The 16,917-nt window shown below is 32.7% G+C and overlaps 1 protein-coding gene and 1 long non-coding RNA gene across 2 annotated transcripts in view; one reads left to right on the plus strand and one right to left on the minus strand.

Moving 5' to 3' along the window:
* LOC126744358 (dystroglycan 1) overlaps window positions 1-16,917 on the minus strand; it is a 252,399-nt gene that overhangs the window by 125,902 nt on the left and 109,580 nt on the right. Inside the window, exon 2 of the mRNA XM_050451734.1 lies at window positions 936-1,013. The gene's annotated coding sequence lies outside the window, so the exon portion shown is untranslated. The remainder of the gene's footprint in view (window positions 1-935; window positions 1,014-16,917) is intronic.
* On the plus strand, window positions 15,867-16,318 carry LOC126744369 (uncharacterized). Its single transcript, XR_007663135.1, has 3 exons — window positions 15,867-15,949; window positions 16,006-16,075; window positions 16,132-16,318. It is a non-coding gene; the product is annotated as an uncharacterized LOC126744369 (long non-coding RNA).

A 16,917-nucleotide genomic window follows, 5' to 3' on the forward strand; every position in this document is an offset into this window, starting at 1 on the left:
TAAATATAGTAAATTTTCGCTTTAATAGACAAAGACATTTTTTTACTTACTATGATAACCTAAAATTTAATGGTATGAAGCCCTTAGAAAGTCGCAGAAATAATTTTGATTTTTTATTTATTTATAAAATTATTAATAATTTAATAGACTACCCTTTCTGTCTGGAAAATTTACATATCAACGTGAATCCTTATATTTTGCGTAATAGATCGACCTTTAGCATCTCAAGTTATTCTTCAAATTATTTGTCTAACTCTCCATTGTTCAGATGCGCCCGTAGTTTTAATAATTTTCAAGAAACTAATTTGAATAATGATATATTTTTCTCCAGTATGGCTTCATTTAAGCGATACTTAAAGAAGATTTTCTACCTATTTTCGTAAAGAACGATAAATATTGTCCTTTTTTCCTTATTGTCATTATTCATATGTATATATGCTTCTTTATTGTTTATAAGAGATACTATTAAATAAGTTAGTTAGGTTTATATTGCTTGGTGTATTTGTTAGGCTTGGTGAAAATGTAATGTTTGGCAAAGCGCTTACTTGTATTTAAATTTATAAAATACTTTGTGCTTTCCTGTTATTGGATTGCTTAGTCTATCTGTAGGAGAGCCTTGTACTTAAATAAATAAATAAATAAATAAATAAATCCACCCACTGGGATGTACCTCATAAATTGTCCCCAGGGGAGTTACACGAATTAACTCATGATTTTTATTTTTCCTGTGAAAAATTAACATTAGCGGTACGAATTGTCCACCAGCACTCATACACGCAACGAATGTCACAAGTGACCCTCGTTCTGCTGAAGTAATCGCAGCTATCTAACGTTTACCTTTTTGACTAATTACAGTAGGGATCTTACTTTGCATTATTGATAGATATAATAGTACTATACAATAAAAATAATATTATATTCAAAGATTATTTTACCCTTTCTGTTCAACTGGACCGTTGGACCTCCCCTTACTTAAGGTTGAGCTTCAAGATCACTTTTATAAGCCGTGTGTTCTGAAATAAAAAAAAACATTATTAGTATATTTAGAATGTTTAATTCTTTTATAAATTAAATTAGTGCAAATAAGGAATATTTTAATTATGTCAAAGTGTTTTTTATGCAGTTTTGGCCTAAAAATACAGAATAGTATCATCCAACATGAGCCAAATTCACGAAGGTCTATAAATACTTGAACATACTGTAGAATTAAAAGTATACAGGGTGTCCCAAAAGTAGACGTCCAAACGAGAGGAGGTGATAGAGGAGATCATTTGCAATCAAAAAAACCCTATATACGATTATCCGATTGTTGATGGTTTAAAAGTTATTTCCATTTTTCTCATTCTCGTAAAAATCGCTTCATGCATCATGCACAAAATTTATTACAAAAATATCATAATTTATTTACTTAGTATTTAGTGCGAGTGTCATCCTAAGGAGTGCACCCTTTCATAAATATGATTTGGATGCATAATTGTTTCTTTCACTAGTAAGAAAAAAATAATTTCTCAATATGTTTCATTTTTATTTAAAAATTATTTGCCTTTAAGTGAACCTGGCAGAAACAAATTTACTACAAAAAGTTAAAAATTATCAGGAAAAGTTACTTATTTAAGGAAGATTCTCATATGGTGAAATACTTTCAGAAAGTGATACGAGTCTTTTTTGATTGACATTTTTATTAAACTAATCGTTTTTGGACAAAAATCAAAATATTGTAATACTGAATAATCTAATTCTAAATAATGAAAAAAAAAGAATTTATTGCTATTAAACATCACAATAAATGTTCAAAATGCGAACCACCTGCCCTAATACACATTCGGCAACGGTGGATGAAATTACTTTTTATGCGCCGAAAGGCTCTGTCATTGTCGGTAATAACGTTGGCTTGTTTTTCTTCGCAGTTCTACTTTAGTCTGGCTTTCATTGATAAAAACAAGTTCTTTGAAATATCCCTATAAAAAAAAGTCTAAGAGGTTCAGGTCAGGCGAACGCGGCGGCCATTGGATGTTTCCTCCCCTTCCAATCCATCGATTATTAAAAGTAGTATCAAGATGTTGCTTTTCGATTCGGGCAGAGTGAGCAGGAGCTCCGTCGTGTTGCAGCCACATGTCTCGCCGTGTTGCTACAGATACGTCTTCAAGTAAATCGTTCAAGTTATGTTGCAAGAAATGTAAATAATTTTCGCCGTTAAGTCTTCCTGGTAGCTCGAATGGTCCAATTAATTTGCCTTTAATGATCCCTGCCCATAGATTGACTGAAAACTGATTCTGAAAATCATTTCTCATTATATTAGGATTAACATAGTCCCAATAATGCAAATTTTGTATATGAAATATCCCTGTTCTTTTAAAACTGCTTTCGTCACTCCACAAAATGTTTTAAAAAAAATTAGAGTCTTCTCTATTACGCTGCAGCATTTCCCGACAAAACTGAATCCTTTTTCCGTAATCAGTGGGTAGAAGTGCTTGAACACGTTGCACATGATAAGGATATAACAGATTTCTTTGTTGAAGACTCGAAGAACTGTGGATTTGGGAAGTCCCGAGCAGCTTGCTATGCGACGAACACTTGTTGGATTCTCTGCTGCAAATTTCACAATATCATCTTCATCGTTATCATTTCTAGGTCTTCCTACTCTCCGTGGCTGACCAGGAATGATGCCTTCCAAGTAACTCTGATGCACATTTATGAAAACTCTATGGTCAGGATAGCGATTTCGACCGGGAAAGCGTCTTTCATATTCTCGGGCAGCAGCTCGAGCATTTCCATCACAAAGCCCATAAATATAGTGCATTTCTGCATATTCGTGGGAACTATAAGCCATTTGTGAAGGTTTACTTGTAATAGTAGCAAAGGACTTAAAACACGAAAAACTCCGAAAATAGAAACAGCAAACAGTCTAAGTATAAGAAATAAAGCCTAATTTGTTGAAAAACCAGAAAGAAACTAACTATATTCGCGACAGGGAAACGGTATGTTGATCTTAAAAATTATTTGAAAAAGAATGTTTAGTTTTCTTATCATAAATATTTGACCGTAAAGAATCTGCATAAATAAAGCAACTTTTTCTGATAGCTGTTTATTTTTGGTCGAACACGTGCTTTGTAGCGACATCAATTCAAACGCAAAAATGTGTAGGTAAAACTTAAACATATTGGAAAATTATCATTTTCTAATTAGTGACAGAAGTAATTGTTTTGCATCCAATTAATACTTATAAAAAAGTACACTATTTAAGGCAACATTCACGCAAATACGTGAGGATATTCTTTTTATGAGTTCTTTACAGAATTTATGACACTATTTTTATAAAAAACAGAAAAACGGTAATAACTTTTAAACCATCAACAATCGAATAATAGTATATGGGGTTTTTTTGATTGCTACTGACCTCCTCTATCGCCTCCTTTCTTTTGGACATCTACTTTTGGGACACCCTGTATACTTATGTCCCTAGTTATTGACGAAAATGTATAAATATACAACAAATATCGTAAAGTTAGTTTCATTTGATTTAAAATATTCTCGTTTATTTATTCCACACCTACACGAATGTCATGCCTACACTGGCGCCTCGCCAGATGAAATTTAATATTGTCCTTAGCGTAGTAGGTTTCGTAGGTATCTTTCTTGTTGTTTAGGTGTTTTTTAAATTTAAAACGTAAGATAATATTATAAAATTCTAAGCCCTCTTAAGAAGCATTACAGTATTTCTTATTTAATTATTTAAATTCAATTCGCACTTCAAAGCCAATTAACAAATAGACTAGCAAGTAATTTTTTTGAAAAGTTAATAAATTTTTTTAAACCTAAATTACTGTAAGTGCTCTCTGTATCTCTAATTCATCAAATATCAGATATTTGATAGATTTTTTTAGCATGTCACGACATATTTAAATTAATTTCAATAAATACAGACCAGTCATTACCTACATCTCCCAATATATCAACTCAAACATGAACTTTTTGGTTATTGAGGATATTCGTCTCTAAATACTCGTAGATTCTCGTCATTCCAGTAACGCCTGTTTGGTTTATTTATGTGCCGATTTAACTAGAAAGTACACTCAACAGTAAAATAAATATTTTTGATGAGCCAAGGTCTTGCAGTAATTCTAGCTGTGACTTTTATTGAGAGTTTTTATCCTCACCAAGTTCAAGGATAAAATTTATGTAATTTAAATACTTTCCTTAGAAATTCATGGGATAATACGGTTGTTGCAGCTGCCTAATAAATCTATAAGGTAGAATTTATTCCAAACTGTTCGAAACAAGCATCTACTTCACAAATAATAAAAATCATTTCTAGACGTTCAGCTGTGTTGTACACGATTATTGTGTTCAATTGTGATTATTTTTCGTGCGAGAAATTCTTAATAATAATCAAATGTATATTGTACAGGGTGTTTCAGAACTATGGAATCAATCAAACTTCTAGGGGTTGTTCAGTGAAACAGTAGAATCCATTTGAGTATAGGAACCCATGTCCGGAAATGTGTCACTACGCCACTACGGCCCTAAAACACGTTTAAATTTAGAAAAAATATTAATTACCTAAATAGGATCTGATGCATTTATTTTTACCTTTTGTATATGATATCATCATAACATATGTTCAAAATGTTTTCCTCCAACCTCAATACACTGATTTAAATGCCGCACATGATTTCGGCGGATTACACTAAAAATTTGATCCTCGTTTTGAATGATTTCAAATGCTGCTGGTATACGTCCAATTAAGTCTAGCTCTGATTCTACATGTCCCCCACAAGAAAAAGTCGAGCGACGTTAAATCGGGTGACCTAGGAGGCCAAGAATTTGCTCCACCTCTGGCAATCCAGCGGTGCCCAAACCGCTGAGCCAAATACTCGCGTACTTGTACAGCAAAGTGAGCCGGCGCTCCATCATGCTGAAACTACATTTGCTGTCTAAGGTTTAGTGGAATATTTTCAAGCAGTTCTGAGAGAACTTCCTCCAAGAAATGCAGATAAATAGGTCCTGTTAACCGTTCCGGTAGAAGGTATGGCCCAATTAAATAATCATCAACAATGCCTGCCCATACGTTGACAGACCAACGATTCTGATGTTTTCTTGGAAAAATTGCATAAGGATTTTGGGCTCCATTTTAGACCTAGAATTTTTTGAACATTTTCTGATTCTTGGTCAAAAGACAAGGCATTTGTCTGTATATAACTTTCTGGCAAATTGGCAAGTAATTTAGGTTCATTGCTTGTCCATTTTCGGACCTCAAAACCACCCCTAGCCAATAACTCGATTAATTGATTTCTTAATAAAATTGCCCCTTTTAGATCCATACTACCTGAGGTGACGTCGTCAATAAAAGTAGACTTCCTAATTGCTTCAGAAGCAAGGGGAAGATCTGAATATTCATCAGCCAAGTGTAGAAGAGTTTGAATTGCCAAGTAAGGAGAACAAGCAACTCCAAAAAGCACAACATTAATTTCATATTCCCTTATGGGATCTGAAGGAGAAAATCGCCATAAAATACGTTGATAGCGCCGTTGATCGGGATGTATTTTAATCATTCGATACATTTGTTTAATGTCACAGGTAAAGACAATCTTATGCAAGCGAAATGATAAAAGTATGGCTCCCAAATCTTGTTGTAACTTAGGACCTGTAAAAACAGCATTATTAAGTGATAGTTTTCCAGCCGCATGACTACTTGCATCGTAGACTACCCGTAAAGGTGTAGTACTGGAATCCTTTTTGAAAATCGCATGATGTGGAATGTAAAAATAATCATAGTGAAGATCACCGGGAAATGAAACTTGAGTCATGTGTCCTTGATCCAGGTAATCCTGCATAACCTCAGAATATGTTAAATAATTAGATTTATTTAGCAACAAACGTCTTTCAAGTGATAGAAAACGTCGTAGTGCCAAACTACGAGAATCACCAAAATCAGGTTCAAGTACTTTAAACGGCATTGAGACAACAAAACGGCCATTTTCTTCGCGGAATACTGTAGAAGCATAATGATCGCGACAGTACTTTTCTTCAGGAGAAATGTGGTTTGAAGAAGGCATCTCCTCAATTTCCCAGAATTTTTGTAAAATAGAATCCAGATGGTTACTCTCGGTTAATGTAAAAAAGGTATTGACAATTTTATTATACGGGGGTTTCGTAGCCAATCTGCCCATTATTGTCCAACCAAAACATGTGTTAAGACACACGGGCTGCTCAGGACCGAAATAAATTCTACCCTCTCTCATCACATAAGGGTATATATCATTCCCAAATAACATATCAACTTTGTGGGACTGATTAAATTGAGGATCTGCAAGGGATAAGTTAGGTATAAAAGTAAAGCAGCTTTCATCGTGTGAAACCGCTGGCACATTTTCGCAAATTTTATCCAAAATAATGAAGGTAGTATCTAAAGTAAATTCGACATCATGAAGTGAGGAAATCGTACAGTTTATTCCCGAATGCGCAATGGCATTCATAGAATCAAGACCATGTAAGCTCATATTTGTATGATATTTACGGAGTCCTAATTTATTGGCAAACGATCTTGTTATAAAAGAGCTTTGCGCACCCGAATCGAGGATACCGCGAGCTATTTGCCAATCTCCTGAAATATCTTTAACTTTTACTAAAACTGTTGACAATAAAATTTCATGATTATTTAATAGCATACCGACCTTTGAGACCTTTTGAATATTTGAATCAATATTTCCAGAATGAGTGCTAGTAGAGGGGCCAGGTAAGCCATCACTAAAATGTGTATTTTGCATTTCAGGTAATTTTTGAAGATTATTATTATTTGCAAAACATAATAATGAATGATGTTCCTTTGAACAAATACGACATCTTTTTTGCGAAGTGCATTGCGCAAAAGTATGAGCAGTTGCAAGACAATTAATACAAGCGCGTTGCTTTTTAATAATGTCATAACGCTCATGGGGTGTTTTTTGTAAAAACAAAGGGCATTTAAAAATAATATGTTTTTCTTTACAAAGAAAACAAAAACCTGCAATATCAGTGGAATTAGAATGAATCAACAGGGCAGATCGACTTTTAAAACCAGAACTCAAATTATTATTACTACGAGGGCTATGATGAGCAGGGTAATTTTTAGACGACTCTTGACGAGCCTTTCGAGGAATTGACTCCAAAGCTAAACACTGTTTGCTAACAAATGTTTTAACACTTTCATAGGTTGGAATTTTATTTGACGCATGCGCCTGTTCAAATGCCTTTCGCGTAATCGAATCCACTCTTTCCAGCAACATATGAGACAAAATAAAATCCCAACTATCTGTATCGAGTTTTAGATTTTTTAAAGCTGACAAATTTTTATTAAATGTATCTAGTAAATTTCGTAAAGAGGTTGGATTTTCAGATGTCAAGGGAAAGCAATTTTCTATTTCTTTCCAATAAGACGTGGCCATTAAACGTATGTTATTATATCTGTCGATTAATGTATTGTAAGCTGTTAGGTAGTTTTCATGTGTTACGGGCAAATCTGAAATTAATTCTAAAGGAAGACCTTGCAAAGTAGAGAGTAAATAATTAAATTTTTCTATGTTACTAAGTGACCTGTTTGAATGTATAAGGCAGTTAAAGGTTTGTTGATAGGTCGTAAAAAGTTTAAGGTCACCTTTAAAGGTGACTAGTTGAATTTTAGGTAAAATATTAATGTGATCATTATTTCCAAATATGGTGCTGTTATGGGGAGCTCCACGCTCTACTGAAGACTCTTCTAGTGGTTGCTCAAACATTTCGTAATATGTAATTTCAATATCTTGGGAAAGATCAATAAAATCTTTCCAAATAGCATTTTCTTCTTCGATTTTAGCATTATCAGAAGCTACTAACGATAAAATATTATTATGTTGTTTTTCAAAACTCTTACAAATTTTTGAAAAATTTCTATAAGTCACTTTAAATTTATTACGCCAACTATCATTAGTTTTAGCACGAGTAGAGGTATCAAATAAAAGTTTAAGTTGGTTAATTGCAGTCTGCCGCAACACCTGATAAAGCAAAAATTTTTCCTCCGCGGAAGGCATTATCTTAAACAAAAAAATTAACACCCTAATAACACCGACGAAGAACAAATGGAATTAACTTGAATAATGATTAAATTCTACTAAATATTAAATTTAAATTAATCATATAGTATGGAACATAAGTATATTAATTTTTTATAAGTAAATAATTTATTAAAATCGATCGCAGATAGAAGCAACTTATCGATTTCCCCGGTAAATACCAAATATGCCTAAATTTGTAAAATAGGTACTGCAAAACACGTTGACCTTAAACTTTTTCTCCGGTATACCGTATTTTTGGTTTTTTATAAATTGTAACACTGTATTAATACTAAAGGGCTATTATTTTACTAAACATTTTTACGTATATAAAAATGATATATGTATGTAAAGGCGTGGGCACTTTGCAAATGAAATAAAAAAAATACTGAGAGCTGTTCGTTAGGCACGCAGAAAACTGACAAAATTTTCTAAAATCTGGGCTCGAAGGCCAAAAAATGTTTTATTCTTGATTAGATGGTTTTTAAGTGGACTGTATTTGATAAGGGAAGCTGATTCTAGTTATTAGTTCAATTTTTCTTTATACCCTGACTCAGTCCTCAGTATTTATAACGGGCGGTAAATGTGAAGTAGTTAGATATTAACAAAGCTCGACTTACCCATAATTTAGCACAAATAAGGGTAAAATAGGTCGAACCCTTGGCACCGTAAATTAGAAGCCGTAAAGCCGTATCTCAAGTGTCGCGTGCGCGTTAATTCTTCCTACTCTCGTTTACCTTTTGTCCTAGGTACTTTTTTCTAACATTCTTCTCACTTTAGCGTAGGTACCAGGGCAATTGGATAAGAATGAGGAAAATACAAGGAAGCAGAAAGGAAATATCGGGAAAAAAAATGGACAAATAAAGTTTGTCGAGCATAAAAGTATTACCAAAAAAATATTAAGTATGTGAATAAACAGTATATAAAACAAAATAAAATATTCCGATTCAATTGCAAATTACCCACTGCAGATACCAGAAAGTATAGACCTTATCCAGCTATCCAAAAAATATTAAAAAAAAAAAATAAAATAAAAAGATGTATGGGAGCAAACCAGATTTTCTTCGTCCCAAACATGGCTATTCCTACTATTAAAAATACCGTCTCTTGTGAAAGAAGCTTCATCGGTCCACAAAACATATCGTAAAAAATTTGGTTGTGCAATGATGTACAGATTTGCGCACGCATGCGGTGAGCAGCTACGCATAGACATACATGTGCAGATGTGAACGACGGTTTCGTAGTCTCTCGCCGCATGCGTTGCCTCTCGCGAATGACTTGAGCACACATCTCGGGAGCCAGAGTGGTGTCGGTTTTTTGACGCGCATCAAAGAAACATACGTGTGCGTGCGCGATCAATTTAGACAGGTTTTCACTCCATTCGCGAGACTAGTGCCCATTGTTCAATTTTATTCATATTTGTGGCTAGTGGCTAGTCCCTCAAAAATGAAGTGGTCAAACGAACAGTGTTTAGAATTAATAGATCTCTATGAAAAAAAAACCTATATTATGGGATCCAACAAATAAGTTTTATGTTTCAAAAACGAAGAAAGAGGATGCATGGGAGTAAATTTCTAAAGAACTGAATATGGAAACCGTACTGGTAAAAAAGAAAATGAGCAGCTTACTTGGTTCTTTCAGGGCACATGCAAATATCTGTTGGTACAGGAAAAGGTATGTTCTGTTTTTTTAGAGTACATATTAATCAAAATGAAATTAATAAATGATTTTTGGGTTCCTGCGTTAAGTTTTTCTCAAAGTTATTTAAAGATAAATTAACAACGAGGGCTGAACTTTAAGGTCGTATCCATATTACGTAATTTTAAAACAAATATATAGGTTGGTCAAAAAAAAGTTTGACACAAAATTGGAAAACGGATTGACGGTAATCAGTTGTGCATATCTGAGAACCTATAAAACATTTTAATAGCTGTCAAGTGTCTACTAATATAGCGAAAATTAAAAAAAGATATATTTTTATAAAAAAACGTGAGTTGAACGAGAATCCAAACTAACAGAAGCATATAAAATTATGAAGGAGACACAAGCCCGCCACTCTAGACAAGAGAAAACACAAGATCGGTTTGACATCTTGCCCATAGATGCGCATCGCATCAAGAGATAAGAACCTATTCTAAAAGAGCAGAAATAATGGTCGAACAGGCTTTCAACAATATACTTTTTGAAGCAGACCTAGGAAACTATGACGGTATGTCTTCTCGGTCTGTCTGAAACTATGTCCGTCTGAAACTCTTTTCAGCAACAAAGACTATTAGTTCTTCTTGTTACTAGAATGTTAGTTTCTCTCTTCCTAGCCCTGCCATAATTCAATGTATGTCTTATTCGGACCCTCCAGAAAATGCAGTAACTGAGAGTAGTCAGCCTTCAAATCAAATAGATACATCTCGACGGAACATATCTCTACAGAATTTGTTACCACATTCAACCCAATAAATTATACACCAGAATAACCAACAGATACTTTCCAATAAGTTTTTTCGTTTTCCATTTATAGAATAGTTACTTGTGTAACTATTCAAAAAGAATAAAGATTTGGTGTGGTTTCAATACTTTACATTTATACACTCTTGCAAGTATTCGATTAAGGCTAAGGACACCCTAGATACTATTTGTAAAATAGATTACTTCGAAACTTTAAAAAGATACTGGTATAGGAATCCCCTGTTGCCAGAAATGTTAATGTTATAAGTATGCGCTCTTTAGCAGATATGGCCTTTCTTAACACTGTATCTGTTTTTCATTATTTTAGGGCCTATATTACTTAAAAGGTGTTCAAAGTTTTTAACTGATATACGTGTAAAGTTTTTAAATTGTCCAGTATTAGGTACTAAAGCCAAATCTGATAGTAAATCGGATCTCATTTGTAGAGTTTTTCTTTTAAATAAATACGTCATCCACTATCAACTCTTTCTTTTGTTTTTTCTTTTTTAATAGGCTCCTAATAACCACAAAAGCGGCACTAACCATAATCAGCCTTTCGGAAATTTTTCCACGAATGGACGACTTGAGCACGCATACGTATGGGGAGATTTTTAATTTCAACGAATGCTCTGAGCATGAATGGTTTGAGTACGCACACATACGCGAAGCTTCTCACCGTATGCGTATGCAAGTCTGTACGCACCTTAGGATGATAATCGGCTGCAGTCATACCTTGAACTTTCTGGAAGTGGTAAGGATGGAGTTGTTGCTGGTGTAGTACCCGCCAGACAGAAGCGTTACTCGTATTCATATTCTTAGCGACGTCACGTATGCTATTTGATGGTTCATCGGCAACTCGCTGAATCACCTCTTCTTCAAATTCGACCGTTCTTACGGTTCGAGCAACACCAGTACCATCTTGGTCTTAAACATGCCTGTCTCAGCGAGCCGCCGATGAACCGCAATAAACTATTTGTATCCAGGATGCTGTCGTTCGGGATAACGTTCATGATACAACCGCGATGCTGCTCGTGCATTGTAGTTTGTTGCTCCGTATGCCAAATGCATATCCGCCATATCTTGATTGGTAAAGTTTTCCATTAGCAATAAATGTTTAAAAATTGTAAGCTATAAAATTTTTAAACATGACATTGAGAATTGACATTGATAAGCGTTGATTTTAAGCAATTGTTGTTATAGTATCATGTACAAAAGGTAAAAATAAATGCAGCAGATCCTATTTAGGTAATTAATGTTTTTTATAAATTTTAACGCGTCTTAGGGCCGTAGTGGCGTAGTGACGCAATTCCAGACATGGGTTCCTATACTCAAATGGATTCCTTTGTTGCACTGAACAACCCCCAGAAGTTTGATCCCATAGTTCTGAAACACCCTGTATACTAGCCTAAGCCCGCGGCTACGCCTGCCTAGTATAAGTTGTACACATGAAAACACTTTTTTACCAAAAAACTCATAGGTACTTCTGATCTGATTTTTATTTAGCAATTTTTAATATCCAATCTTTCTACAAGAGACCTCACAAAAAACAAAAAAACAAAACAAAGGTCAAAACTCCAATTAAGGTCTCATTAAACATATACAGCAGCAGGGCAATTTTTTTGAGGTGATTACGCACCTTACTTATGCCATATTTTAACATAAAAAGCATGAAAATGTAGAAAGAAAACATATCTTTATAACACTTCAAATCAAGGTAATTTATCTTGAAACTATTTAACTTGAGCAACTTTTCCTTTAATTTAATCTTTTTTATGACATTTGCACCATCTTTTTGTAAATTTGACTATTAATTCTGCTTCTATTGTTTTTATGTCCAGTTTGTTTCTCTCTTTTCTCCATGTCCAATCCAGTAAATTAAAAAAGTCTTTCTCTCATAGCATTTGAATGCAGAAGGGAGAAAACTAATGAGCATATTTTTAAATTGGGGCATAGGCTACTTATTGCTGATCTGCAGTTATCTGATCAAAATTTCTCGAAAAGGTTTCTATGAAATCTAGTAAGGTCTATTCTTCAAAAAGTAAATCTTCGTTAACTTCGATATGAAAATCTTCTCAAATTTTCAAAAAAATATTTATATTTGGCTTGGTTTGCAAAGCTATTGCACTAAGTAATTTAAACTTATTATCATCATCATCAAAGTTATACCTACAAATTAATTTCAATATATTTTCAACATATATCTACTTAAGTTTATAAAAAATATTTACCATTTCTCCAAGTAGTTTATAATTTTCTTCAAAAATGCATCTGCTTCTCGTTTAAACATGGCAACTTTCGTGTTATCATCGTAGTTTTTTAACTCATAGAGGATCTATAAAATTGTTGTTCCTTTTTTAATTTTAATGAGGCTCTAAAATCCCATACGTAGGTTGGCCGCCAAAAAATGAAAATCCCGAATCGAACGACGCGTGGGCTGTTTTGGGTTAGTTTGTAGTATACTACGACTCAACTAAATCCAAGTAGCCGATGAGATGCGTAGACAAAAGGGTCAGTGTGCAGCAGGAACAAAAAACCATAAACTTAATACAAAATTGTAAATTCCCGTGTTTTTATTGAGTGTACGCTCGGCATGTATAAGCCGAATTTATCTTACTTTGGCAATATTTTAAAATATAGTATCTATATTAGTAACTAAAATTCAAAGGTTTCAGAAAAAAACAATTTTTACTTTTTTTTTAAGAAAATTAAACCGGTTATAACCAATAGGACTAATATACGCTTAAAATAAGAAGTTTTTATATAAAATGCTTATTTTAAAAAATCTAAAATACATAAAAAATTGCCGATGTTACATATTTATATATTACAACGATTTTTTTTACAAAAATGTGTAAAATTCTTTTGTTCTACTTTTGCAGTTTACTCTCTAGCGTAATATCTTCTCAGGTAAAAATGTATTACAGTGTTTGTACTGAATTTTTTTTAATGTTAAATTCAATCGTAATATATTTATCTAATAAATAATAGATAAAATAATATTTACAAATCCATATAATATTTTTAAGCCAAATAATGGTCAATAAAACCCAAAATAATTTTATTTACAAATATTTTATATATTTTAAAGTTAAATTGACAGGTTAAGATAGGATTTGTCTGCTTTGACGGTTAAGTTTTGTAGACCATAATCCTCCACATATAATTATCTATTCCAGAAAATTCACTATGTTGTTCAACATCCGTATCACTTCAGAAATTGTTACAGATTTTGAGCAAAATAGTGAATGTCTTAAAGATAACGTTTATGTTTAACAAATATCCCTTTAATTCAGCCCAAGCTAGCTTAATTGGGTTTAGTTAGGTCTGAATGATATAGTGGTAAAGTCGAGTTCAGAGATCTATTAGAATCTTTGATGTGTCGCAGATGCCGCACTAAATACTCCGTGCGTCTATGTCGTATTTATTGTCGCATGATATAAATGTTTAAATGGCAAAATTTTATATAATTTATCTATGAAATCATTTTAAATATACGTAAAACCCCATGTTTTACACTATTTTTTATTTTTCTTTCGAAAATGTCCATTTTTAAAAAGAAAATAATATCAAAAAATTGACCGCAGACTAAAATTTTAAAATAATTAAACACTCGCAGCACTCCTAGACTGTCACCTCTTTTTAACTAGCCTATTAAACAAAGATAAAATACCTGCGATCTAATTTGTTTACTGAAGAGTTGCTCCAGTGGGATGCAGAGTTACAGAAGAAGAGGAAAATATTACTTTTAGTCGATAATTGTCCAGCACATCCCGAAGTTTCTCTAAACCAAATTAAATTGGTCTTTATGCCTCCTAATACCAGTTCAAAGCTGCAGCCTATAGATCAAGGAGCAATTCAGTCATTGAAGAGTCATTACAGAAAAATAATGATAATAAAAATGTTACAAGCAATTGATAATGGACAAGATTTTTCAGTGAGTCTTTTAGATGCTGTAAAGTTCATACATCTAGCTTGGCAGGAAGTAAGTGCAAAAACCATTGCAAACTGTCTTAAGCATGCAGGATTTTTTGAGATGGAAGATGAATTTGATTCAGACGATGACTTACCCCTAAATGAATGGTTAAAAAAACATAAGAAAATACTGACATTCAAAGAACCGTTGAAGAGGAAATGAGAAAAAGGATAAATGACTTTGACTTGCAAAAATTCATTTCTATTGATGACCATGTTATTTCAACCGAATCTATAACAGAGGAGCAGATTAGGTACTATAAAACCAAATAAAACTAACTTTAGAATAAAACTAATCTTTTGTCTTTTATTTTTTTTAGCAGTAAATGTAGAAGTCGGAAGTGATGATGACGAAAACGATCAGGAACCTAATGAGGATGTTGAAATAAATATTCTATCAATTAGAGAAATGACGCAGAAAATGACGGAAATACGCACTTTTTTGCAATCAGGTGAAGTTCTAGAAGATATCTAGAATAGTTTTTTTACCCTACACTATAAAAACTTCCTGGAAAAATAGGACAATGTTCCTGTAAATTTACTTCTTTATTACTGGCCATGCTACGTAAATTTCCTTATTTACGTAAATGGCTTTTAATTTTTCTGAATTATGTAAAATTCGGATCATACCATGAGATATGTAATTTTACGTAAACTTTACCTACTATAATAATAAAATTACGCAAAAACTATGATAATATCGTAAAAATACGACCAAACTACGAAAATTTGTAATTTTACGACATATTTGTTGTAAATATACCAACGAATAGTAATCAAAAGACGCGAAAAAAGATGTGGTGCCGTGATGCCGTCCCATACAAACGCAGAATTCGAGCCAATCGACAGGTTGCAACAATAGAGGTCCAGAGGTTTGTTCGCAGGGGATTTAGTGGGTGTTTAATGCCATCAAAAGGTGAAATTTGGTGGCTGTTGATGGTGGTGATTACGTGAATGTAATATATTGTAATTTTGTTTTGCTGGGTAAGTAAATATTAGTATTTAATTATGTATAAATGTAATTTTTGTGGTCACTCTTTAAATTATGTAAACAAATATAATTCGCATCTCTATCTGCATAGAAATAATGGTAAAAATACTTTTCGGTGTATGTACAATGAATTATTTTACTCACCCTAATTCTCAGATCACCCTAATTTTTACGATTTGTTAGAAAAACTTATCCAGCACAAAGAGATATGTTGACAAAAGTTGAACCCCCTACTCTTAAACAAATTAAGAGCGAATGGCCAGTCTTATTAAAAAAAGAGTCAGTGACATAGCGCTTTCAAAAATTAACACAAAAATAATTTTTTGTTAACAATAATTCCAAATTTTCAAGAATTGTGTCATATGGAAAACAAAAGCATGTGAACATAGATGAACAGGACGAGACTGCTATTAACGCTGTGAAAGTATTGGCAACGCAATTTCGTGAAGATTTATCCCAATTTTTTTATCGGTTTAAGGTGAGTTAAAATATTTTATTGAAAAACTTTTTTAATTGAATGTTTTTTTATTTTAGAGAATGGAACCACTCAATCCTATAATTTGGAGTGATGTTAAGGTATTAGAGCCTACCATAATAGAATTTGGTAGGATATTGTTAATAATTATTGCTTTTGGTGTTTACCAATTTTTTATTTTTTAGATCTAAATGAAGAAAAAGTTTATTATGTCGTTATGGAAAAAGAGTTTTATAATAATGTAGGATATTCAACCTTCACTGAAGCTTTCGAGTTGTGTTTTTCTCTCTACTATATTTTTGGTATAAAATTTTCCACACCAATTACCATTAGCTTTGAACTAATTCAACGATACATCCTCAATGATCATCCGGACATGGAAACCAAATCGCGAAAGGCTACTTCGTCAAAAAAAAAGTAATTGCGTTAATAAAACATTTAGTTGCAATTTCGGAAACTGCCAAAAAAGCAAACCTTTAATTGCCCTGAAAACCCTAAAACTGTACTTCAAAACTTTAGTTCTTTGACTATATTCATCACGATATAGGTACATATTATGCATACTGTACTTGTATACATTTAAATTAAAATATATGTCATAGAGTTTCTTTTTTAGTTTTTATTTAATTCAAGATAAATTTAATTCTCTCAGAATATTGATCTCACTTTAATTACTTAGGTGAATATACCATAGAGTTTTTTTTATAAATATTTAAATTCTCTTGTATCTTTTTTTAAGAAAATTTTTATTTTGTGATAAACTCAGGTATTTTTTCTAGCTATGATAGATATAACTATCAGTAGATAAGTTTAGGTTATCTTATTTGTTTGCTGTTTAACTGTTTTGTTTTCTTTGTTTTGTAAGGTAAGGTTTTTTAGTATTTATATTTATAAACCTTGTTTAAGATAAGTGTACCCACATACTCGTATATTTATTGAAAAGTTAGGTATGAGAGTACAATTAACAAAAT

The sequence above is a fragment of the Anthonomus grandis genome, chromosome 14 (assembly GCF_022605725.1).
Source record: "Anthonomus grandis grandis chromosome 14, icAntGran1.3, whole genome shotgun sequence".
Classification (NCBI taxonomy): Eukaryota; Metazoa; Arthropoda; class Insecta; order Coleoptera; family Curculionidae; genus Anthonomus; species Anthonomus grandis.